Consider the following 26,499-nt stretch of genomic DNA (forward strand, 5'->3'; position numbering starts at 1 on the left):
ATTCTTGTCCTGCTGAGCAGATGTTTGAACAGATGTCAGGTGAAAAAAAATATGTGCTGGGGAGTTAGCGCATTATTTTAAATTAGTGCATTTAAGAGACAGGAATATCTTTGTTAATCCCGCTGAAGGTGAAAGCAAGTATTTATGACTTTGGTTGCTGGGAAGTTATCCTCCCTTTGCCTTTTAGTGGCCAGCACTCTCTAGTTTCCCTATCAGGAACACAGCAGTGCTGGTGGGCTAGATATTGGCCCGTCAGCTTGCTCAGCTTAATTCTCCATCTTCTTGGAAAGTAGCATTTGACACGGTAAGTAAAGAGAGGGTTAAAAAGATTGAGTCACTATTGGCCTATTATCTGGGGAAAATGTTCAGTATGGATTGCTATACAGTTCCCATCATTATATTGGCAGTTTGCTGCTGCACTTGTTCTCTGTCTGATAAAAACACAAAAAACAAGCTTTTTCTGGCATCTCTTGAGCAGAGCTAAAAAAACCCAGAGTCCTGTAATATACCTCTTTAGTCCCATAATTAGAGTAAAACTTGATGATTACTGAGGCAATGATAACTGATAGTCATTTAACAGTGTATTTACAGGTGGGGTAATCACACAGAAATCCCATCATCCAAACTGAAGTCTGTAGGCATTGCTAGAATAGACCTCAAGGGTACATGACATGGCCAAGAATGTTCCTGCAGTGCTTAAAAGCTGAGCCTCCTTTGTTTGTCCAACCTCCACAACCCCTAGAAAGAGAACTCATTGCTGATAAGGAGCTCCTTGGAAGAGTGCCTGCAGATGAACTAACTCATCTCACATCCTACATATTCAGAAGAAAATTGCCTGACCTACAAGAGCACTAGTGTAGGGCATGTTGGAAATCAGTGCCTTACATACTCAGTGAGATTTTGGTGTGATTGTAAACTAGATTCTAACCAGCTGATGAGAAAAGCTCAGGTCACGGTTGGCTTTCTCATACCAGTCCCGTTGGCTGGAGAATTGCCATAGCCAGTAACTGCTCTTTAAAAAGGAAAACACAAACCAATACTCATAAATGGGAAGATTTGGGGTGGTTTCCTCCTCCACTCGGCACTTCTCTCTCAGAGAGGAACATCAAGCCCTTCATCTTTGAGGGTCATTAATCTCTTGAGTGATCCTGGATGGCTTCCCTACAAGCCTCTCCACAGATGATTCTTTTTATGATCATCCCATGTTGCTGGGGAAATTTTCTCTCAGCCACCAACGCTGCCTAACATTTCCCTGTGATGTGGCTTTGTTACTGTGTCTGGCTATGCAGAGGCATCCACATAAGCCTGCTCTCTGGGCGAACAACCAATTCCTTGGCTGTATGATATTACAGCATCAATTCTTGGTAAACCAGGCTCCAACAGCAACCCTTACCTTTGCCATTAATTTGGATTTCTTTCAAATACTTTTTTCTCTTTGATTCTCTCTCCCTGTCACATCCGTGTTCCCAGTGCCTTCCCATTTATTTATTTCACCCACTCCACAATTTGGTCCTAAATCAGCAGTCAGGCTAAATATTGGATCATGAGCTGGAGGCTCCTACCTGGGCTTGTTTTCAATTGAATATCTGTGGAAAGGCTTTGTTAAATAAGCCTTATAATGACCAGGAGGAGGAAAAATACACCCCTGCTCTGATATATTGCAGAGCAAGCTGCAACAGTCCCCTTCTGATGGCAGAGGGGAGGCTGCTCTGCTTGAGATCTAATTCTGTCCCGCTTTTACCTGGGAGCTGCATCGTAGTACTGCTGGTGGATGGAGTCCATAGGGATTATTTTAATTTTCAAAAACAAGAGAGAAAAGTAATGCTCCAGGCAAAATTCTTGCACACGAAGTGCTCTAGCCCTAAAGGTGTGATGAAAGCATAATCCTGCGCACAACCCTTAGTTCTGCTGCCTAAAATAATACTCCAGGATGCTGGCAGGGGAATACTATGCTTCCTGTGAATGTTTCAGTTCACATTCTCCCAAAAATAACACAGCGACTGTTAACACCTGCACTTTTCAACGTTTCCTTGCTAACAACAAGGAGATTAATGGGTTCCATTCAAAAAGACCTTTTTGACCTCATTTATGATGTTGAGAAACTCAGGAAATTGCTTGCTAATCCAAACCCTGATAATCCCAGTATTCTTTAAAAAAAAAAAAAAAAAAAGAGAAAGAGAAAGAAAGAAGGAAAGAAAGAAGGAAAAGAATCCATTGCTGAAGGCATACATCAGGAGAGCTGTTCTGTCAAGGTGGGATGGGATCCACCAGGCATTCCAATGAGTGGATCTCTGCATTGAGTGCAGAGCTGGGAATGTGGGAGGAGGGATTAGCCAACACAGCAGCCCCCGAGCACTGCTTTGTTTGACCAAGATTTAGCACTTTTTTTTTTTTTTTGGGGGGGGGGGGGGAAAGGGGGGAAGATGAGAGATAATGGCCTCAAGTTGAACCAGGGGAGGGTCAGGCTGCTGGAGGTGTTCAGGAACCATGGAGATGTGGCATTGAGAGATGTGGTTATTGGGTATAAGGGGATGGGTTTGGTGAGCATAGACGTCTTTTCCAGGTCTTAATAATTCAGAGCAGCTGACATAGCTATGTTTGGGGCAGCAGCACTTCTCCCAGAGGACACAGTGAGGATGCTCCCATAGAAGGACCAGTCCCAAATAAGAAGTCTGTACCAAACAGAACAACTCTTATTTCTATTTTCCTACAACCTTGTGTGCCCCCAGTGAAGCATCAGCAGATACCAAAAGCAAATACAAGCCTAGCTACTTCCCATAGTGCCGACACAACGCTTCCCAGAGTTGAAGTGCGTACAGCCCTGCAGAAACCAATGGCAGCAGCAGTTTTTTCCCCATCTAGCAAAGTCAGGTGTGTGAGCAGGAAATAACAAAGCACCCCACCATTGTAGGAACTCCTTTTACAATTTGTACTAAACAAGTTGTTTTGCAGGTAACAAACAGTTCAGGGGAGGGAAAAAACGATGTGGTCATTTTAATCCATTTGCTCCATAGGAAGTTTTTTAGGCAGTTTCAAACAATTGGAGCTCCGAAAGTAGAGTTGAGGCTGTGTGTGTAATACAGATTTGCAACCGAAACGTGGAAAGGTCAGGGGCTGAAAGCTGGAGCCCATTGTTTGGGACATCAGGTTCCCCATGGAGCTGCAGGAAGCACAGGGCAAAGCTGAGGCTGCCCTTGCCAAAGTTTCAGCACATATTTTCCCAAGACCAAGTTTGTCCTCCGCTTGCAAAAAGAAAAAAAAAAAACTAAAAAAATTCAAACAAAGAGGCATCGTGGAATAGAGGAGCCTTAGTGGGGCTTTTGAGTGACATTACTTCTGATCCTGTCATTATAGGCAGATGTTAATGATGTTAATGAGGGACACCCAACCTCCAAGTGCATAAGCATCTCCTGAATCTAATGAATAATTTCAGCTGGGAAACTTCACATCTTCAGCACAGTGAGAGGGATTTTAAACCCCCTATTTAATTTTATTTAATATCATTTTCTTGGTTAGACCCAAATTCAAAGAAATCCGGTCAAAAGCGCATAATGACTTCACCACCTCCACCTGACATATATTTATTCCCAAAGCAACCCTGAAAAACAGGCCCTCTAAAACCTGTTCCCAAGTTACTGCCTCCGATGTCTTTTTTCCATGCTGCTCTGTCATTTCATTTCTTTATCCCCCTTCCCCACATACATGGTATATTTACATAGGGAAAGTAAGCAGCACACAGCAACTTGTTCATCAATGCTGAGAAGCAGTGTAACATCACAAAACTTAAGCATAAAGTTTCCTTCAATGCCATTTGCCTGGATGCATTTACAGACTTTCATCCCAATAGAGCTTTCCCAAAGCTGAGCATGTGGGTTTTGTTCAGCCTCCAGAGCCAGCTACACAGCCATGAGCAAAGCATAACATGATCTCAGCCCCAAGCTGAGAGCCCATGTTTCAGTATAGCATAGAAGCGTTTGTGCTTGACAGTAAAGATCTCATTAAAATAAAAAAAAAAAAGATGGTAAGAAACCACTGTTTCGATAGTTGGAAATATTCTATCCTTCATTAAAAAGAATAAAATTGGAAAAAACACAAAACAGATCTAATCAATGCGTAACTCCAGTTTTAAACAATTCCACATTGATATGGGAGGCTTGGGTTTATTCCCTATATAAGAACAAGACAACAGAGTGCAAGGAAGCCCCCCATCTTGCCCTACCCACATCTGCACTAACCTCACAAGGCATTTGTTGGGGCAGTTGAAGATGCTGGGATGTACAGGTGCCATTTCTAGAGGGTCCAAGTAGAGCATGTAATCTTAATAGCTAAAGCCTGTGCTGTCCCCAGCGGTGAGAAAATCAGGATCTGCAAAATCCTTCCTCCAGAAACCAAATGCTGATTAATCACCAGGAAATGCCACTAAGCTGAATGATTTACCCCAGCATAGGATCAGCATTGAGCTCAGGTGGCTCAAATGCAACAAGTCATTCCAACAGGGGGGAAAAAACTGAACACTGATGGGTCCCAACTGCAAGAAAGCCAGACTACATCAATGGCTCCACCCTGCCATGAGTAATTAAATATTTTTCAGTTATCCTAAGAAATGAGATAGTTGGTTCAGATCACGTTTCACTTGCAATTAGCATGGGACAAAGTGAATTTTCCCTGCTTGTCCACCCTCAGCCATGGGGTTCCTACGTTTTGCGTTGCCTGGATGCCAAGGCAAACATAGATATTCCAAAGAACAGGAGGGAGGGATTTCAGAAACCTGCCCTGCTCTCAAACAGAATAACCATAAAGCCATTCCTAGACATGCACGGATCATTTTGTGCTAATCAGAGAGCAAAATATTATTCATGGGACTGAACATCAGCCAACTGCAAAAACATTTTCTTAGCTTGTGGATAAACAGTCACACAGTATCTCCTTAAGACAGAAAGGCCTCCACCTCCCAACATTAATGTAATTTCACACTATACCAAATAAAACGCCCAGAGGTTCCTGAGCTGCATGCAGAAGAATCACAACAAACTAAAACTTGCAGTGAGTCAGCTTTGGTTAAACCATTCTGGTATTTGTTTCCATTACTTTGCCTGATCTGAGCTACTGAACGAGGAACACAAAATATGGGATATTTTTCTTAATTTTTTAAAAATGTACAGTTGTTATCTAGAGAGCACAGGGCAGGGGAAAAGTCCCACTGAGGTCAAGAAGGAAAAACCAAGTAGGAGCAGAGACATATTATGCCCAACTGATCACATTCATCCTTCCCATATTGTATCTGAATTTGAGACATGGGAGTCAAGGAACCCAGAAGAGACCCCAAACTTAGAAGAAACACAGATATCCATGCTGTGAGCCAGGGCTGAGCACCACCACACCTCAGGGATGCTGGAATGAGACCTTTTGGTTCTACTCCACCCCCAAGGAAGGAACATCTCTGTGCAGGTCCATCATGCTTCCTGAGCACCCAACTCGTTTCAGCTCATTTTTCCACCCTTCTCTTAACATTCAGATCAGTTACATACCTTGAGCCCTAGAACATTTAATTATAGCTCGTGCCATAATTTACCTTGTCTGCTAAGCCTTTGATTACATTAGGCAAGAAAGAAAATTTCATCTATGTTATCCAGTTACTCTTAGCACGATCCTTAGGCGGAAAATAAAACCAGAATTGGCTAGAAAGAGGTGATATTTTTCTTCAAGACAGCTGAAGGAAGCGCAAAAATTGCTGTCCAGGATATCCGGAACTTGGCTGGTTCTTTTCTCTTCCCTGAGCTTGCTCACCAAATGATTTTTGTTTATTTTATATAAAGTCTGTTCCTCTTTGACAGGTGTCCTATAGGCAGAAAACGCGTCTTGGCCTGGGACACGGTAGGGAAACAGTTCTGGGTTTCTTCTAGCAAGTGATGCAAGCTTTTCTGCTAAAGGCCCACACATGGGTAGCAATATTCCTTTCTGTGTTTATGCGGTTGATGCATGCAGGGAATTTCAGAAGCCATAGATCTCTTGAGAATTGAAAAGCTACAGTAAAAAATGGCAGTGAGCTTGCCGCAGCAGGTGAAATATTATCTTCAGAGGCATGAATTAATTTGAACAGAATATTTGAATCGAGTTTGCAGAGCCCAAACTGAAAACTCAGGAGACAAATACGTACTTAGCCAGAACTCACCCATCCTCTGGTTGGAGCTTTGCTTACAAAACATCCAATTGTGTCTCAGATCAAGCCAGGGCCAGAAACGTGGAAAAGATGGGGTAACACAGCCGGAATAGCAGAAAGATAGAAGTAGGGCAACTGTTTACACTGTTGAACTCCACTCAGAATATGCTAAGGTTAGGTCAACATCACTGAAATCCTTTCTGATTCTACTACTTGTTCATTGCAACATCATCCAAGCCATCCTATCATGACATAGAAGCTCAATGCTTAATGCTTCCTAAGCCCTCACAGGAACCGTCATTTCCTAGATGTTAAAAGTCAGTGAGCTAGAGCTGCTGTTTTATTCCCCCCCCCCCCCCCCCCTTTTCCATATAGCAAGCCCAAGGAAGAAACAGGAAAAGAATGAATCAGCAAGTGCTGGGAAAGTGCATCAGATTAATAATGCAAGTCAGGGGAGGACAGAAAGTAGCTGTACACATCACCCACATGAGCATCGCCCACAAGACTCAATATAACAAAGCACTAGAGTCACACAACTTTAAACATGTGTTTAAGTCCCACTCACTCAGTTGCTTAATCACGTTAATGAATACAAATGGCTTTCCGTGTTTAAGTGCTTCTATTAAATATGAATAGCCAAGGACCAAGGCTGCTAGAGCAGACCCCTTTGCCCATTGGTAAGGGTCAATCAGGATTGCCAAGAAGTTTTGCAACAGGCAATTTGTGTGTTAAGTACAAATTGTACCTTGGGTGCCAGAAACTGTTTCTGCGTCTATTATCTCATCCTCACTTCCAAGCTGCACATTTTAAAGCCTTGTTCTGGAAAAAATAAAAATGAAAGGAACAACAACAACAACAACAAAAGGAAAAAACCCGTTAAGCAGATTTTGCAAAGAACAGACAAACTTTACAGCTTTGGTGATCGAAAAATTTCAATTCCACCTCTCTCAACACTTTTGGTAGACCCGTAGCTGAGTAGGAAATGCCCTGAATTAGTCCAACAGAAGTAGTGACTATTAGGTAGGTGTACATCATTTTTCCTAGGAAAGTTTCCTATACAAAATACCTCTTGATCCCCAGCAGCTGCAGGCTGTGCAGCACTACATTCAGAGGAGCTGCAACCAATTTGCTTGGAGATCTGTTCCTTGGGACCCATCAGACCACATCACAGTCACCTTTGGGGCCTAAGAAATCAGAGGTTTGTTCTTTAATGCGGGAGGAAGATTGTAATGATAGATGATATGAGGCAATCAGAACTCAGCCAGCCATTTTAAGTGTATTTAGCATATTTTAATAAGGAGAGCTTTCATGCTATCCAAAGTACGTCAAGCCATCCTCTTGGCCTGGCGAGCGTCCAGGCAGCAGCTCCCTTCCTCCCCTCCAGGAGTCAAGGAGACAGAAGGAGTTAGAAAGTGACATGGCAAATCTCCAGTCCTCTCTAAAGATATTTCACTAATATGGCAATTAATATCATGGATCAGTGCCTACTTCATAAAAGCAAATTCAATACATCGGTAAGAATGTAGAGTGCTAGTGATTTAGAAGCCACTATTTCTTGGACAGGGGCATACTTAAAAAGCATGATCTCATAAATCTGTGGTTTCTCTGCATTTTTAGCTTGTGTACATGAGAACTCCCACACCAGATAGCAGGACGTGTAACATTCTTAACTCCACCAACCCCAGTCACATGACAGTAATTACCTAAGACCTTGAAACAAAGCTACTAATAAATTCTGCATTAAGAGCACAGCTCCTGTTCACTCACAGCACAGGGCTGAATTCAGCCAAAACCCACGTATGAAAACATCTCATCCCCTAAAGCATCTTGATTTCTCAACATCTTGTATGTATACAAGAGAGCAGCAGAGCTCTATACAACAAGTCCAACCAAGTGCCTTCAAAGGTCCCAGAGAACACCTAACCCAGCTGGTGCTGGCTCCTATTTCCTGGGCCTCCTCAGAAATTCAGCATCAGTAGTGTTGAGGGAGGAACTATAACAAAGTCCAGCTCAGGGGAAGTTTGCTTTCTTACACCAGAGCACAGAGTTGAGCATCTTGAACTGACTTGAGGAACGTGGGTAAGTTGTAACCCAAAGGATGGACCCCACTTGTATTCTGGCAAGGGAAAACTACCTAAGCTGGGGAAGTAGGCAGGTTGGTAAGAGCAGGGTGGCAAGTACTTCTTTCCTTCCTCCTCTTGTCTCTGCTACAGTGGATGAGAAACCCTCTGTTTAACATCCCCCCAAGGTCACACTCCTACAGATGAATGCAGGACACGGTACAAAAACTTCCACGTCCTCCTCTTCCAGAGCTGTAGACAGAGATTATTACTATAATGGAAAGCAAAAAGATTTTCTTCGCTGTTGCTGTGGGTCTCTCTCCTCCAATTCCTGGTGTGGTCTGTGCATGCCTGATGCCATGACTCATTAACTGAGCAGAGCACAGCCTGCCCTGACATTTGGCTTTTCTGCCACACGCAAAGCCTCCAGCTCTTTGAAGGAGATAGCAGGGCCAGCGCTCAGCCAGGGCACAAAGACATCTCTCCACTGACTGAGATCTACATATGTGCTTTTTAAGTGAAAGAATCATTAAGACGACGCCTCGCTCTGATAATTGCAATTATCCCATTCTTTCAGTGGCCCACTGTAAACAGAGAGTTCACTGTCTTGTCTTTTGCTCCAGCAACAGAGTCATCTCCATCCCAGGACTTCCTCTTTGGCAGCAGGCGGTCTCATCTGAATCACTACCCAGCTCTTGCTTCATCCTTAAGCTCCGATGGTCTGATAACATTTATTCAGGACTATAAGCAATTAAAACCAAGATGACACATTAAAACCATCTTAATTTAGAGTCCATCTTAAAATGATTATTTAGAGCTGATTGGGAAACGGAATCTCTGCTCCTCAGGAAATTCAAACATTTCGAAATTCCCTTTCATCACAGACTGGAATGTAACCTGAATTTGGCTCAAATCCCATCCTAGTTGGACTTTCAGCACCTGGGACTTGAAAACTGCTTAACATCAGCCATCACTTCATCCTAGAGAAAAATACAGATGTTTCCACATGGGGTGACAGAGTAACCTATGCTAATATGCACTCAGCACTCTCCCATTAATTATACTCAGGATAGGCAAAAATCCCTATTTTCTACCCTAAACCTGCAAATGGGCACAGCTGAGCCCAAACAAGACCCAACACATAAGGGCATCACAGGATAAACCCAGAGGGATAAGAGTGCAAAAGAGAAGGATTTCTGCCCAGTAAAGCCAGCACTTGTCCAGGAAAGTGGGAGTTTTGAACTAAGATCCTTCTGAGCTAGATGGAGATGAAACCCCTATCTCTTCTTTTCCAAGGAAAGGATCCACCTATGAATTTATAGGAAGGTCACAACAGACTTTCCTCTGTCTCCTATTGCAAGGGAAGAGAAAGCAGAGTCAGCACATGCAGGGAGTCTCACATTGCACAAAGCAGGGATTCCCCCAGCAGACGAGACCCGTAGCCTCTTCTCACTCTTTTCACACTTCACATGAAATGAATCAGCAGACCCCAAATGCCCCACTGCAGTGTCACTTCCTTTCCACTGCAGAGACGAATCCATCTGATGCAGCAATATCCAAAGGTATGGGGAAAACCAGCTCAATGGCCACCAAGTCCTGCATCCTATCACAAAAGAAAATAGGATTTTCTTCCAAAAAAAGTTGTGCTTCTGTAAATATTTTGAACTGACATTTCTTGCTGAGAGGAAATTTTTGCATTCCATAAATCTTAGAACAAGTTCACTACCACTTTTGGTCCCTATCACAGTGCTTTCCTTCCACTTCAGTGCATACAGCAGAGACTGTTACAGCCATTGCTATTCATGAACAAAACTCTCACCCAGGGCTCAGCAAGGCTGAACACACATGTATACAACTACTGCTCTCTCAGCAAGGTTCTGCATATAGCTCAAGGATATTTCCAAGATGTGGGATTTTGAGGAAGAGCAGTAGACTTAGGTGAAGATTTCTCAGCAACACAAGCAAGGCTAAATTGGTATCTCAAGTGTGAAGGAGCATAGCTGAATGAGAACCGATGAATCCTCCATTCAAGGTAAGGGAAGAGAATGGTGAATGGTTCCTCCACTTGCTGCTGGAGGAACCAACCAGGAAAGTAAGAAAATGGACACCCTGAAAAGAATTAGAGGAGTACAAGGAAAATAAGGAAAAAGAAGTGTCACAAAAAATAAGGCTTATCTCTTCTTAAATGAGTCAGCTCTTGCTTTGCAGAAGTGAAGTGACCATAACTCAAGATGTCAAGAAATTAGTGACTGCCTTGTCTTAATTCCCTGAGGTTGAAAACATCATGAAGTTAGCATTTCATTTTCAGAGTTTATGTTTAAGCTTGAAACTCCCTTGAAATATCTCCATGTTCCCAAGCCAAGACGGGTGTTTTGGACCTTGCCTGTAGACCAGAAGAGTTGTCCTCTTGCTCCCTCTGGCCCTTTCCTGGAGCTGGTAGGGGATAGCACAGGCAGGCAGGGCTGGCAGATAGTGGTCCCATCCCTGCATGGATGGTGAAAGGTCTGAAATCGCTCACCAGGCTGCACAATTCATCTGCTGCAGTATTTGAATATGTCTTTTTTGCCCAAACATGGCTGAAATCACAGCCACTAAGAGCACCATTCTTCACCTATGGGCTGTAATGGGCTCTCCTTTCACAACTGCTTGAGTGATAAATCATTACTCAATTATCTTAAAAAAAAAAAAAAAAAAAAAGCTGCTTTTATGAAGTTTCTTGTGAATCAGATGATGGGTTTATTGGAATCACTCTGGCTCGAGGGTACAATTATCATCACTGTGCCCCTTAACTCTAGGGGAAGAACAGCCCCAAGGAAGTTGGTCACAGCTGTGCAGGTGGGGAAAAAAGGGAACGTTGGCCCTTTATAGGTTGAGAACATATTTCTGTGTGGATGATGTACTCCTGAGGAAGGAATCAGAACATGGGCTCTGATTCAGCAAAGCAATTAAGTACGTGCTTTAAGTCAAAGCCTCGCTTAATTCCTTTGACTCCAATGGGATTTAAGCAAGGACTTAAGACTTCGCTGAATTCAGGTCTAAAAATTCCTCTTGACATTTTTTTCCTTCTGGGTTGCAGTGAAAGAAAGCGGTTACAGTGCGTGCCTTGAGAAAAAGGGGTGATGAACTGTGATGCACATGCAGCCTTAATGTAAAGCTTTAAAAGTCACTTGGCAGGAGCCAAGCTGTAAATTAAGCTGCACCACCAATCATACTTTGCAAGCAAAGCCATTGTCTTCCGAGGGCTCCAAAATTGCAACTGGCCTCAGCTCCATGTCTGATCAGAAGAAACTTTACACTTGATAAGTCCTCTAATATGCCAGGGAGGGTTCCTCCCTCCTCTCCTGCTCTCTCCTCCTTCCTCTTTAATGAGCATCGCCATCAGCTTTAAAGTACAAAGGGAGTTTGCTTGGTAAGCCTTTGTGTTCTTTGCATGTTAGGATAGCTAAGGAGCAGTTCAAAAAGCAATCTGCCCAGAAACCACAGTTTATGAGTCCCAGAAGTTTCATTTGCTCAGGTCAGACTGAAAGCTTGGCTGAAGATGCCGTAGAAATTTTTCTCTGTCAGGCAACAGAAAGCAGTACAAAGAACCCAGCTGTTAGGTCTCATAGCCCAGGCCTCTAATTAAAACAGTGGAAAATTAGATAACTTCACAAATTCATCACTGCCACCACTGGCTGTCAAAAAAAAAAAAAAAAAGCTCGGGGGTTACCACCCACCTTTTGTTTATGTTGCTAACCAGTGTCTCCATCGTGTGTGCATGTGTGTGCGTGCATGTACAGAAGAGAGATTTCTCCCTTCCCCCTCTGCTTTCAACCACTTTTTGCACCCCGTTCAAGAAAACTTCTGAGAGAAAATGAGCTGCAAGCTGGGCTCACACACGTGCCTGCCTGGTCATTGTCAGAAAGGCTTTGCTACTCCAGGGGAAAGGAGAGAGACCCACTTTATTGTTCTCAAGAGAGGAGGAAGAGACGTTATTTTTCCCGATGATGCTGGTATGGTGCTTCTGAACGTCTGGTCTGAGCTCAACAAGTGTCACTTGGAGTTCACGATCCAGTTTGTATTAAAAAATAAAATAAAATAAAAGGAAAAAAACACAAACCAAGCAAGCAACGACTCCGTTCCTTAAAATAAAGGACAAAAGGCCTCGTAGTGCAAGCAACTTCAACAGAATAAAAAGATTGTCTTCCCTGAAAAATTAAATTCACTTTTAATTACAAATGAGTTTGATAGCTCTCAGGATAGAATGATTAAAGATGTCTCTTCTATTAAGCCTTGTTTTTAAAGGCAAATTCCTATTTCAAACAACCATTCAATCACAGAATCGTAGGAATCAGAAAGGATCTCTGGAGACCTCCTAGCCCAAGACTCTTGCACCTTAAAAGTTAAAGTAGCAAGCAGATTTCTGGGGGAAAATTCTGGACATAGGACCACAGGACCCTGAAAAACTTGGACCATGACAACACATAGGGCAGGAGGCAGATGCCAAATGCAGGCATTTTATAAATGCTAAAGTGGAAAACACAGTTAGGAGCTGGGAATGTGTCTCAGCTTGGCTTTCAGCGGGGACTTGCATGGTAGAGGAGCTCCAGAGCAGGTACTCCCTTCCACTGAGGAAACCCAAAGGAGACTGCCAGCTTCACGTTTTGGTGTTTTCCTCAGTTACTAATACTACCACAACACCTGAATATGAACATACGAGCAAAGCCCAGACAGACAGGGCTGGGGAGAGCAATCTCACCCTATGCATTCATTTATAGGAGGATCAGGTCTGCCTTGTTCTCCTATGGCACGATGCATGCTGGAAAGGTGGAAAATGGTTGCCGTTTTGGCATAATTGCATCCTTACCATTGGATTCCCAATGGTGATTTCAATCCAATGGTTACTTCAAGACATAGGATACAGCCCCCCCACTCCAAAACTCTGCTCATGCATGAATTACTTTCCATTCACTGAGCAGAGATAACCACAAGCTCTTAACTTGCTTCGGTAGTGAAACAAACCATTGCCAAAGTGATGCATAAAAGCATGCATGGCTGCTTTAGGTAAACACATTTTATCTCATAATCAAGGTGAGCTGAGAGCATTCAAAGCCAGCTTTCACCAGAGTGAAGGGCTCCACTGAAAGGTTGTACGGCCATACAAATGGCTGCACCCTTCTTGGGCAGCCCAAACACGCACCCAGTTGCCAAAGGGCAGAGCCAAACACGAACACAATTCTGTGTACAAACACTGCTGAAGTTACAACTGCTGCCTTCTGAGCTGTGGCTTACAGCAAGCAAAACAGCCCACAAGGTTTTGCCATGATTTGAGTCTTTGGATTTCTATAATTGGCAAGATTTTTTTTTTTTTTCCTAAAAACAAAGAAAGAGCCAACAATCCCTTCCCAGTTCTCACCAACAAAAGGTAAAGACATTGAGAAGGACGGCATTCTCTTGTCACATGCTACCTTCTAAATCTTGAGTCTCCCTTTGTACTCTGACAGTAATTTCACATATAGACATGGCTGCCAAGCGGGGTTTGTTTGATGTTCTTTCCTGCCTTTGTAATGGAGTTTCCTTTTAAGCAGGAGGAGGCGGAGGGAGAGGGGATGACAGGGGCTTATAAATATGGAAAAGACACTTTTTGGCATAAAATTGTTGTCGCATTTAAAATATCTCTATGACTCTCTTCTTTTTCCCCCCTGTTCAGCTGGCCACCTTTGGGATCATCCTCTTGGAAAATGTGATGTTAAAAAAAGCACAAAGGGGAAAATCATCATTGCTGGAAAATATTCAAAACACTGGGAAGCCAAGGCTGTTTCACTCATAGTATAGCTCTTAACCAAATTCACTACAAATTCTGGAGTTATGTCAGTATAACCTTTGCTCCTCCAAGAAGCCAGACTGCCATGATGACTTGATGGCAACTGCAGTCACAAGAAGCAATAAATGACCCTGTTCTTTCCAAAACACCTACAATCTTGGATCATTCATACAGCCCAAGAGAAGAAATTGAGCCACAACAGTGCTGGTAAGTATTAATAATAAGGTTTGGGGAGACAGATTCCATGTTTTCCATTGATGTGCAAAAGCCAGTGGTGATCCAGACCGCCATGACAGTGCAGTGAATCACCCTTTAGAGTTGCTATTTTACACCTCAAAAAAAAGTGATCTCAAAGGCTTGGTTGTCTTCTCCAAGGTTACATTGGAAGACAGCACGAGAGGGAAGCTGTCGTCATCCAAGAAGCAGCTATCTTGTCTTCAGAATTACCAAAGTCAGCCCAAAGTTCCCACACCCGCTGCCAGAGGGCCAGAGCTGAGATGCTTTTGCGTATCCAGAACATGAGAATGACTAGTCTGAAATGACAGAGAACCAAAAGGACACATTGCACTTGCTCTGAGGGCAACACTGAACCTGATTTTGTTACCTCAGGCACAAGTCCAAAGAGCAGTTGGGATATGTACTTACAGAGAGCAGCCAAGCCCAGAGAGCTGCTATCAACCAGTGGCTGGTGGTCTTGACATTCAGTTGGACTCAGCCACATTTCCTGAAGCTTGCTCAGAGATGGGGCTTCTCAAGAAACATCGACATGTCATCCTTGCTTTTAGAAAATAACGTATGTGCATTTCATTTATCCTTCTTTAGATTGCTCTTGACACTACTCACTTTGCCTGACACATGAACAACCCCCCTGCCTTTGATAAATAGATGTGTCTTATAAACACAAGCTAGAAAATGTAGCCAGCAGCCCCACAGCCCTGCCAATTCAAGCATATGGAAGAACAAGAAGATGTCGATGGATTTTTATGTTTTTTCTTTTTTTGGTAGGAGCACTAGAATTTGAAACAGCAAGATCCATTAATTCAGCTAATGAGGGATTGTTCCCTGTAGTATATTCCCTTCAGAACTAAATGATTCAAATGATAGCCCTTCCAACACTTCCCTGGGGAAACTATTCCACAGCCTAATAGATCACACTGTCAGGAGTTTTCAGCCAGCTGTATTTCAAAGGCAACAAAACGCACTCGAGTGTTTGACTTGGAAACCCTTTAAACAGTTGGATTCTCATTTTTGTGATAGCGCAAGCATGACTTCAGCTGTTAGACCACACCATCTGATGCTGCACACCTCTGTGCCATGTATGCACTCCCACATCCATGGGATTCAGCTTGCATACTTCACTGTGCACAGAAAGCTGCAGCTGAAAGGAGATCTGAGGGTTCAGGGCTGGATGGGCAGCTGAAGCCTAAAGCAACCTGCAAGCTTGGGGATTTGGGATGATGTGTTAATTCAGGAAGAATTAGGAAAAAATTATAAAATATTGAAAGCATTCAACTTCAGATTGCCAAGAAACAGCCACACTGATCGTTGAGGAATTTGGTTTGCATTCTGTATTGAACTGTGGACCAGGAGCTGGTTTTCTGCAGGTGGCCTTCTCTTAGTTAGCCTGAGCTCAGGCAATATGTGCATCCCGCCCAGCCCTACAGCTGGTGAACTCAGAGCTGGCTGCTTTGTAGAGATTCTCCCCCAGTTGCCCTTGGGTCGTGCCAGTCTGGAGACACTGGACCCATTTGTCTGGAGGATAAATATGGTTAAAGGGAGAGATCTTTGCATCCTGCCAGAGCTGGAGGCCTGCCATTGGAAAGAATAGCAGCACTCTGCAGAGAGGACCTGGAAGCAGTAGCTTGAAGAACTGATGTGGTATCTTGAATCAGGGATAAGACATGGTTGGAAAAACTGGTTCTGAGTTTTAAAATAACAACAACAAAAAAAAAATAATAAAGAACCCTCCTACATCTAGAAAGCACATCCTGTTCTTCCAACAGCACAGATTCAATGCTTCATCCTTAAATGCACCCTGGGATCATGCATTCCTTGAGAACACGTTGTTGCATCTGGTAGGATTACTGCAGGGCAGCAGAGCACTGCTCTTACAGAAGCCCCTTCCTAGAGATGCTCCTCCTTACCCAGCCAGCAACATCAGATCTGCCCATACACATGCACAGAGCTCAGCAGCCAGTGGATTTCTTCCTTCTTTTTCAGCTGACCTTAGTTTACCTCTTTCAAACACAGCTTTCTCTCTCCTGAAAGCTTTAAATATGATATCCCAGTTTTCTTCAAAATAGAGGATTTGGCAAAGCTTTGAGATGTTTGGAAGTGAGCAAGAGGTAAATCACATCTTACCCAGAGCAAGCCCTCTTTGTCATCATCTACATTCAAGTAATGTTTGCTACCATCTGCCAGAATCGTCTTGTGCTGCACAAGCACACAGCACCAAAATGAGACCTGCTTCACTCAGAAGTTTATGATCCACAGAGGCCAAACCTTAAACGTTCTGGTTTTATACCTAAAAATAAAATGGAATAGAATGTACTGTTCTCCTGTTACCATCCCTACCACCAAGGAGAAATAAAGAGAAGTTCAACCACTTTTAAGGATGAAATGTGATAACAGGTCCAGTGAGTGAAACAAAAACCATATAAACCCATCTAAAACTTCACATGCGTGCAAAATGCACTCACACTCTTGGCAGAACTGATTTTTATGCAACTCAGGCAGGGAAGTTACGTAAGGCATCCCTCCCTGTGCACTTTACTGGGAAGTTAAGATGTCACTGGAATTCCTGTGCAATTAAAGCAGAAGTAGACAGTTGGGAAATATTTATGGGAGAAACTGTTCTGAAAGAGGAGACTTCAGAGGTACTCATTTAAATCCACTCTCCATCTCCTAGAAGACCACAGTGGGATGAAAACCAATGCTGACTTGGATCGAGTCTTTGTAAACCGCCCCACTTTGATAGAGGATTGGACCTCCGATGTCAAAGTCAATGGAAACAAAGTGAGGATTGAGGCACCACCAATGTTTGACACATTTCAAGTCTACGTAAAGCAAAAAGCCTCATCATTGTGGCTTAAGCTGCTTCTCTGGCTAGAGGCAGGAGGTGTTGGTCCAACAAAAATACTGAGCGTGACTGCTGGGAATGAGGCCTGCTCTTTGATATCTCACACGGGTTTTTCTTCTTGCTTAGGTAACATTATACCAGGTAGATACCACAACGAGCAGCTTTGATCGGTTATAGTTTATGCAGAATGCACCAAACAGGCTCTGGGAAGCAAAGACAAGAGGGGATTACTGCAGGTGATGACTTCAGATAGCGCTGCATTCCTTCCACCACATTAAGCTGCTTTATGCCATGTTACAACTTGACAAGATATGATAACGTAACACAGTATGGCGTACCGCATGGCAGCAGCCAAAGGGAGGAAGAGAAGAAGGAAGAAGGCTTTGTTTGGGGAAAGATTATCTGTTTCCGATGAGAGCATTCCCTCCAGCAGTTGGGAGGGTATTCTGTTAGGTAAGGGTGTGCTAAAGGGAAAGCCAATACTCTGGTCTCTTAAATATTGCAGGTCAAAAAGTCTTACAAGCTGCTAACGAACAGCTTGTAATCAGGAGAATTAAACACAAGTGCAGGCTGAAATTTTAATCTTTCTGTACATCCAGTCCAAACACTGTTCTGCTTTCTTAAGGGATTAGTAGTTATTATGACAAATAACATTGCATCATCCCAAGTCACTTTGCATCTTCCTGTGAAGTGCTTCCTCAGACCTCACACTGCACAAAATTGGTGGAACAACCCTCCTTAGCAGCAACAGTTTGCAGAGCTGCTGGATGGGCAGTTCAGTGCCTAAAGAAAGAGGGAAAAAATGACTTGTGGACAGACTGAAATCTATGTGGGTCTTATTTTGCCTCTAAATTACTCCTTTGATTTAACCATTTAACCTCTGATGCATCCATTTCTGGATGAAAGATTTCCAAACTGCAGTTTGACAACGATTCTTTGTTTCCTGCAATATCTTAATTATTACATGAAACCACCTGCCAAACTCAACTCTATGCAGAAAATACTTGGTCTCCTATTAAAAAATATTTTCTCCTCTCCAGTGAACGCAGCCCCCAGATCCACTTATTCTACAACTACTGTTACAATAGGCAATGACCCCAGGTTGAGGCTACACAGAAAGGCATCCAGGTGAGAAGATGTCCTGTAGGCACTGATCCTGTAACTTGCTTTGGTACCTGGCAATGCCCTGACTTCCCACGTGATCTTGGAGATGCAACTGCTGAACAAGAAGCCTAGAACTACTTGGGGTTTTATCAACACTAGAGAAAACAAATCCATGATGCCTGTTCACAGGGGGCTCTTTAGTTGTTACAGGTCCATGGTGACACCCAGAAAGCATGTATTACTTGTGTACAGATACATCCAACTTGGATATGTAGTACATATTCAACCTTCTATTTTATGCTATGGACAACGGGGTCCATAGTTCACCTGGTTCTTCAAATGTTTCAGGCCTCATAAGCACTTTTGGGGGGGGGGGGGGGGGTAGAGTCAAGCAACATGCTACGCACAGAGAATTTTGGTGGGGATTAAACTTTTGAGGTTACAGACGTTAATACTGGTCCTGAGAAAGGTCCAGTAGGGTTGAGGATAATAGTGTAAGGTTTCACAATAGAAACCTATAGTCCTGCTATATCATTTCTAGAGCAAAGCCTGGGGTGCAGCCTAACCTGCAGCAGAAGCACTCATAGTTAATAGAATCACCAAGGTTGGAAAAGATGACCAAGATCACCTAGTCCAACCATACCCTGGTATTAGGCCCAAAAGATGTACGCATCCATGACTGAAGATGAGTGCTGTTACCCACCAGATGCTGGTTTTTTCCCCCCCCCCTGGAGATTTCAGTGTTGTCAACTCTTTACTTTGAGCTTGGGCTCAGTCTTTGCTTTTCTAAATCTTGTCCTTTGAGAGGTTATCATTCAATAAATCATCATCTCCCTCATAAACACCATAAACACAGTCAATGCCAACATCTACCTCATAAGGGTGGAGATGAGGGGGGGAAGGGGAGAAGAGAAAAAAACCAATCAATTGAATTCTTGGTACCAAGCCTGAGTGCTCTCATAGAATGGGATTTGTTCATCACAAAAATTGAACTCACACCATTTCCCTGATTTGAGAAGACAGATGACATCAGACCCTTGGCAGGAGGTGCTTTAGAGAAGACTCTAATCCATGTACTGACAGCAATATTCACTGGAGCTGTTGCTCACACTCTGTGTCCAAGGTTTGATCATAGCCTGAATATGGATTTTGTCCTGGTTGACAGCAAAAATGCTTTGTGGCAACTGACAAATGAGGTGATAGACTATAGATTTAAGTGTGATTGTGATGTACAACATCAGCCTAAGAGCCTAAAGAGCACAGGGGGTAAGGGTTGACACAAAGTCTAGTTGGGCTCCAAACAGCAGCATGTGCTATGTACTTTTAAGATTTCAGTATTTTCATCTCTGCCTATGGGGGAAAAGAAAATAAATGGAACTGCTGGATCAACACTAGAGATACAACTTTCCCTGTTGTATTTTATTACTGCTGCAATTCATAAGTGAATAACTATATTATATTAGGCTTATCTATCTCAAAGCAAAACATGGAATTCTTTAACACATTGAGTAGGGCTTCATTTCCAGAAGCTCGAGGGTTAGATCTAATGGGCCTTATCCCCCTTTATCCAGAGTCCTCTAAAGCCATCAGTATTTATCAATATGGATGAGTTTTTGTCTTAGAAGGAGCTGAGCACTCATATAGATGGAAAAGAGAGCAGAAATGGGAATTAGAGAATCACTTAATTGTAGGAGTTGGAAGGGAACAACACTTCAGTTCTGAAGGGGAGAACTCGGAAGCAGAAGTCAGTGTACTAGTTAGCATTTTATGGTCTCTAGGACTGCATAAGAGTGATCAAAACCAGTTCAGGATGAACTTGACAAGATAAATGCATAAGCATGCCACTCAGTGATGGCAAAGTAAAGAGAAAAAGCAGCAATGAAATGTAACAGCTGTGTGAGACATTGGCCAGGCTGGATATTGCTCCAAGTTGTCCTCATCTGCATTCAAAGCTGAAGATGCTCAGACTAGCATGGCCCATTTTTTAAGTCACCCTTCAAAACAACATTACCACACCAACGCATCCTGATGTAGAATTAATCCCTCTGCATGTCAGCAGACACCAGTAGAGTCATGAGCAGGTCCAGGTGACCACATTTGTTGCAGTAGCCACCATGTACCCAAAGCACAGGTGGAATGTGCTCTTCTCCATCACCATGGGCTTGGACACAAGATCTCAGTGGGTAAAAAACAATATGAGGTTGTCCCAAATATGGGACAGCCAGCATTCAACTGACTCCATTGCTTTCCATAAGTTGGTCAGTCCTGGTAACAAAAAGTAACCCAAAGAACCATAGTACAACTTCCACTGAAGCAGAGGGACATGCAACTAGTCTGTCTGGTTCCTTACAGCTTCCAAAGCAGAGAGGCACGGGGAGTGTGCCAGCAATTAAACCTTTCTCAGTATCCTCCACAGCTGTGCCTTGGACAAGAATTGCTCTGGAAGTGCACTACATGTGGACATACTTAAAAAAAAAAAAAAAGATGCTGAGATTAGGAAAACATTATTCCACTACAGGAATAATACATTTCAGCTGCCTTTGCTGCTGCTCAACCTGAAAGATTTCTTCCAGCAGAAAAAGGACTTTGTGGGGAAATAAAAAGACGTTCTGAAAGAAACTCCAGGATTGGAGGGGGTTGTTCAAAGACATGAAGGTGCAGAACACTTTTCAAAGCAAATGTTAGTCAGGTTGTGCTACTCCTCCTAGGAAGAAGTGACAGCAAGAACAGATGTGCTGAAGTCACAACTCTCTCAACCCATTCAGTGCTACTATGAAGCAAGGACATTAAGAAAAAAAATACTCAGAAGTAGTGAGATATTGGCACAGGCTGCCCACGGCGGTGGAGTCACCATCCCTGGAGGTGTTCCAGAACCATGGGGATGTGGCACTGAGGGATGTGGTCAGTGGGCATGGTGGGACAGGTTGGGGTTGGTGATCTGAGAGGCCTTTTCCAATTTAAAGCTTCTGTGATACTAATCTAAGGATATGTGATGTTCAGTAACAGGTAGTGCTGGTACCAGCCCCGCAGCTCCTTTCCCAAGAGCATCCTGGTCCATGGGACCTCTAGTGATGGCCACAAGTCCATGTATACAACTTGCTGGTATCTACAAGCCTATGCAGACCAAAGCCAAGATGATCCAAAGAGGTGGACACGTGTTCATCAGTAACTTACACCATCTGTACTTCTCTAGTGGGACAGAAACAGTGCAAGACTTGCCCTTACCTCTGCCAAGAACTTCTGCCCAGCCTTTATGTGTGGCAGCCAGGTGAAGTCACCCAACAGAAGCAGCTTTGTGGGTCACTGGCAGATGGACAGAAGCACGGGAAGTTCTGCTTACACTCACAGCCACCCAACAGAACGAGAGCAGAAACAGATTCAAGTTGAGGAGTGTTTCTGAATGCAGCATTTTTGATAGTTTGTTTTTCTGGCTTTTTGGCCTTTTCTCAAAAGGGATAGTGTTTCTCGAAGGGAAGTTTCTATTTTGCAAAGCGACTGACCCACTGGCACCAGTACAAAGTTTTTGGAGATGAACTCATACTGCGAAGTCTGATTCCTTTGCACTGCTGAGAGCTGCTAATGAAGAGGAGCAGGAAGCAGCTAGCATGACAGAGCCAGCAGTTGGGAACAGAGAACAGGGGTGATGCAGGGGGCCTTGATCCGCTGCAGGCACCAAAACACAACAGGGCCAGCTCCTCTCTGCTCTCCAGAGAGGAGGCTTGAGGGTTCTCAGCAGCATTTGAGCCCCAGAACCCCTCCCTCCCTCTCATCCACTGGCTCTGAAGGAGCCTAATCTCCCTCGAGCTGCTTTGAAGTTACCCAGGGATTTAGATCTCTGCTTCTTTTAAGGCAAAGCAGAGTGCTGCGGGTGAGCTGGGCAGGAGCACAGCAGCTTCTCTGCTCACTTAACACAGAGCAGGCATCCAGCATGACAGCACAAGCAGGGTCAGCTCTTCCCCTCCTCCCCTCTCCATAAAGCATCTTCTCCTCCTCCCAGTTTGCTCTGTGAGTGCAGGGATCTAACTCCCACCACCCAACCTCTGTAGCCTGGCTGCCTTCTGCAGTGACATTCTCATGCTACAAGCAGGGCATGAGACGTCGCCACGTGCTTTTCAGACCTCTGTAAGCAAGGGTCTTCAGAAGTTTCCCAATAGGTGTTTCCCACAGCACAAGAAGCCATAGCAATGCTAAAGGGTAACCAATCAACTGCTTGGAGCATGTGGATGTGCCCCAGTGAGAGTCAAGGATCTGGGTCATACAATCTTTAAGGCAGGAAAAGGTCTCCAAGATCATCTAGTTTAAAGCATACAGCTACCAACAGTATTGCCCGCTGGCCATGTTTCTCAGAGCCACATCTCCATGGTTCTTGAACACCCCCAGAGACAGTGACTCCAGCCCCTCTCTGTGCAGCCTATGTCAGCTACATAGCAATTCTTACAGACCTCATCCCGTTGCAGTGATTTACACCCTCTGAGTTTACTCAGCTTCTTACACAGCTCTTTCCATCCCAGAAAGCTATTACACTTTACAGAAGGAAATCTGATACGCTAAATATATTTCAGATAGATTGCTAGACTTATTTGCTTCCTTTTCAAGGAAAGGGAACACAGCCAATGTCATGCTGCAAGTCACCAGAAAAGCAAAACTCAATCTTTGGGGCCAAAATTTGAAAACAGCATAGCAAGGGATTTCAGCTTTGTAAGTGTCCCAAAGTCACTGAGTGGTCCAAATCACTACAGAAAAAGTGCCTTCAGAACATCATGGATTCCACCTTACCAAACTCTGAAAACCCACCAACTCAACCTGTATTTCTTATCACTGCTGGAAATCTTGCTCTGCCTTGGGGCTCCTGATTCCTGTTTGCCTCTAACCTTCAGGCACAATGGAGGCCATTGGCAAAGGGCACGTGGCCAGGTGCCAGGAAGGCTCCCAGGCTTTGTTCAGTGCAGGGCCTGACATCCCCATGGTGATGTGACCATCTCCATGCTGGACACAAAGCAACCGGACCATCTGTGTCTTGCAGTGGAAGTCATGGTGGCTTTGTGTGAAATGCATGGGACTTTCCAGCCCTACAAGCATTCTGGGGAGTGCAAGACACACAGCACCCCTGATTTAAATTGCCTGTGGCAGCTTATCTCCTCTTGCATCATGAAGCATCTGGGAAGCAGCCAAGGGCAAACAGCTGGAGAGATAGCAAGTGGGGAGGGAGAGGGAAAAAGTCAAGGGGAATACGAGTGTATTTATAAAGATCAGAACAATAGTTTCCCAGCATTGTGATAAGAGCTATTTTCTAAGCTGCAATGACAAATATTTTTGTGAATTTCTTTTCTTATAAAGAAAGCAAAATCTCAACTTCCCCTTCCAGGAAACAAAGCTGTCATAAAAGCAGCAACCAAGGAGGAAGGAGTTAATGTTTGCTCCCCCCAGGCCCATCTACCTGCAGGCTTTGAAGCTGGGGGGCGTTTATTCAGCTCAGGGAGCTCAGCACACAGCACTCCCTCCAGCCTGAAACAATTGGCAAGAGCATCTCAAGGGGTGGCCTGGTTTGTAAACAGACAGAGCTTTGCATCCCCAGCCAGCCACGCTGTGCTGGCAGCACTGCTTTGTGCAGGATCCCTCTGGCTCCCTGCCTGCCTCTTGCAAGTGTTATCAATCGCTCGCTTCCATGAACATTAAAGAAATCAAACTTTCCTTCTCTCTTTCAACCACCCTCCCCTTTAAATAGCAGCTCAAAAGGAAACAAATTTAGATCAAGGTCAGAGGCATAAAAAGTCTGTTTCTCATGCTCCGAGGAAATCCTAGCAGTTGGATGGTGGATGCAATTATCTCCCAGCCCTATCTGAATGTGGATGCAGAGAAAGGCTGGAAGGGATTACTGGAGCATCAATCCTGACCCCATCCCCTCCTCCTTGGTGCAGGGCAGGATGCCCTCTGCACTCCATTCCTACACATTTCATACCAGATCCCACACATGGTTGCATGCAGACACACTCATGGGTGCCACTTACCCCAGCAAGGCAATGTCTGGGCAGCAGAGGCATCCAACCCTTCTCACACTGTTAAAGCAGCTGGTGCAGCACCAGCAGCGCACAAGCCAATTGGCTGAGTGGCCATCACGGGTCAAATTCATGTGAATTTTTGCCAAATACCACTGAATTTAAAGCAATTGCTCACCTGAGCAAAGGCAGCCATGAGGTGAGGTACTCAATCAAAACTAGATTAATGAAGGCTTTGTATGTAGTTCCCATTGCAACCAAAGCCCTGCTATCTCAGCACGTTGAGATAGCACTTCAAATGTGCATTTGCTAGTAGATATAAATAAGCTTTAAACAAACATCTTTGAATACAGATAGTTGAAGACCAGGCTCAGAATCCTTCCTTCCTATTCCATCACCTCAAGCTATTGCACTTAGCAGTAAGATGAACAAGAACTTCAGCAGCCTATAGCTAGGACAACGACAACCATCACCCTTGCAACTCTTCTCATGGGCAAATCTCAGCTTTGACCAGAGAAAGCAGGAGATAAATGAGACCTGATCCCCTTGGTAGCATCTTTGAAAGCAGCAGAAAGGGAAAAGCAACTGCCACCAAGTCCTCACTCAGGGACTCCTGCCCTCCACTCTCCTTCAAATCAAAGCAATGCATCCCCTTTCCAAACATGCCCTTATCCAAGCCCAAAGGGAGAGAAGAAGGAAGACGTTAAGTTCGTGTTTAAAATAATTTATGCAATTTGGAGCTCCTTCCAGCTCTATCTCAGCAACATGTAGCTGCACGCCAAGGCTTTATGCATTGTGTCATCGGGGATCACATTTACAAACACGACCAAGAAGCAAAATAAAAATCACTCAAGATGGAGATAACTCACTTGCTGGCAAACAGCAAAAGGCTGAATTGATCTCCTGGCCCGCACACGCATTTCTCCATCTGCCAATAGCACCCAACAATTTGTCAGTGCTACAGCACGCAGTGTTTATGGCTGAGGGGTGTAATGAAATCAGCATCTTGTATAGGGAACTTAACCCCTCCATAGATAAGCTGGATAACACAAGTGGCCCCAGTGGAGCAGAAAGGGAATACTCAATCCCATACTGGCTTTAACAGCAAGCCCTGCTGGTGGGACCTAACTTGGAAATGTTGGAGACCTTTGCTGACTGCACTGAAAGGGATGAAAAACTGCTAGCCCTGTATACCTTATTAAGCCAGCACCAACTCTGGACCCATCCACCAGTACAACACACACTGGAAATGCACCCCATCATAACCACGGATTTGATTTTCCTTCCTTCTAATAAGCTACTTCATACGCAAGACTTTTTTTTTTCCAGCCCTGGTTTTCCTAATGAACACTGTGAGGCTTATATAAACAAAGAAATGAAACACGGCAGTTCAAGACTACAGAGAAAATATCACAACCATACCAACAACATCAACAGTTTAGAGAAAACGCTTGGAGCTGTCAATACCCTGAGATGAGTGGTGAAAGGTTTGGGATGTATTCCAGTTTTGAGTAATAGGCAGCCTATTGGTTTGCTTACAAAACTTGCAGGAAGGCTGCACTTCTTAGAGGCAGTTCAGAAGTGGTACTGAATACATAGGAGTAACAACATGGAAAAGCCTAAACTAGGACAAATACACGTAGTCATAAAAAATCTGAAATTGAAGAGCTCTCTGTCAAGAGGGGTGCTCAATAGGTTATCTCCCCAAAGCTCAGGTCTTAAAATATATCCCAGCACTTCATTGCTGCTGCCTACACATGTGGCCAGGGCATGCAAGAAAGTCAAATTGGCCTCAATAGAGACATCTCAGCCAACACTTCCCTCCTTCCAGAACAAATACGCAGTCACACAATGACTCCAGAGAGCTGAAGGATGCCCTCCCAGCCACACTGATATCTCAGCTGACTGAGAACTAGATTTGGACCTGCACTCAGGACCACACTCACCTTTTGGGCACAGATTTTAAGTATACTGGGAACAGAGCCCACAAAAGTAACTTAACCAAGACAAGAAAAGTCAAGCTTAGTAGTCAGAGCCATGTTTAAATCCAGGTGCCAACATCAGAGATAACAGGAGTGAAATACTGAGGAAATTAAAGGCATTACTCACACAATGCAAGCTGGAGGCATAGCCAGGAGTCCAATCACTGTGAAGAACCAGCAATATCCATGCAGCAAAATAGCTTCCAAAAGTCCATGCCTAGAGAGACCAGTTACAGCAAGAGCAAAGCCAAAAAGGCTCCTTATCTCTGAGCTGGTAGAAATAGAGCCAGGAACACAGGTTCTACCCATAGTGGT

The sequence above is a fragment of the Meleagris gallopavo genome, chromosome 13 (assembly GCF_905368555.1).
Source record: "Meleagris gallopavo chromosome 13, MGAL_WU_HG_1.1, whole genome shotgun sequence".
NCBI classification, from domain to species: Eukaryota; Metazoa; Chordata; class Aves; order Galliformes; family Phasianidae; genus Meleagris; species Meleagris gallopavo.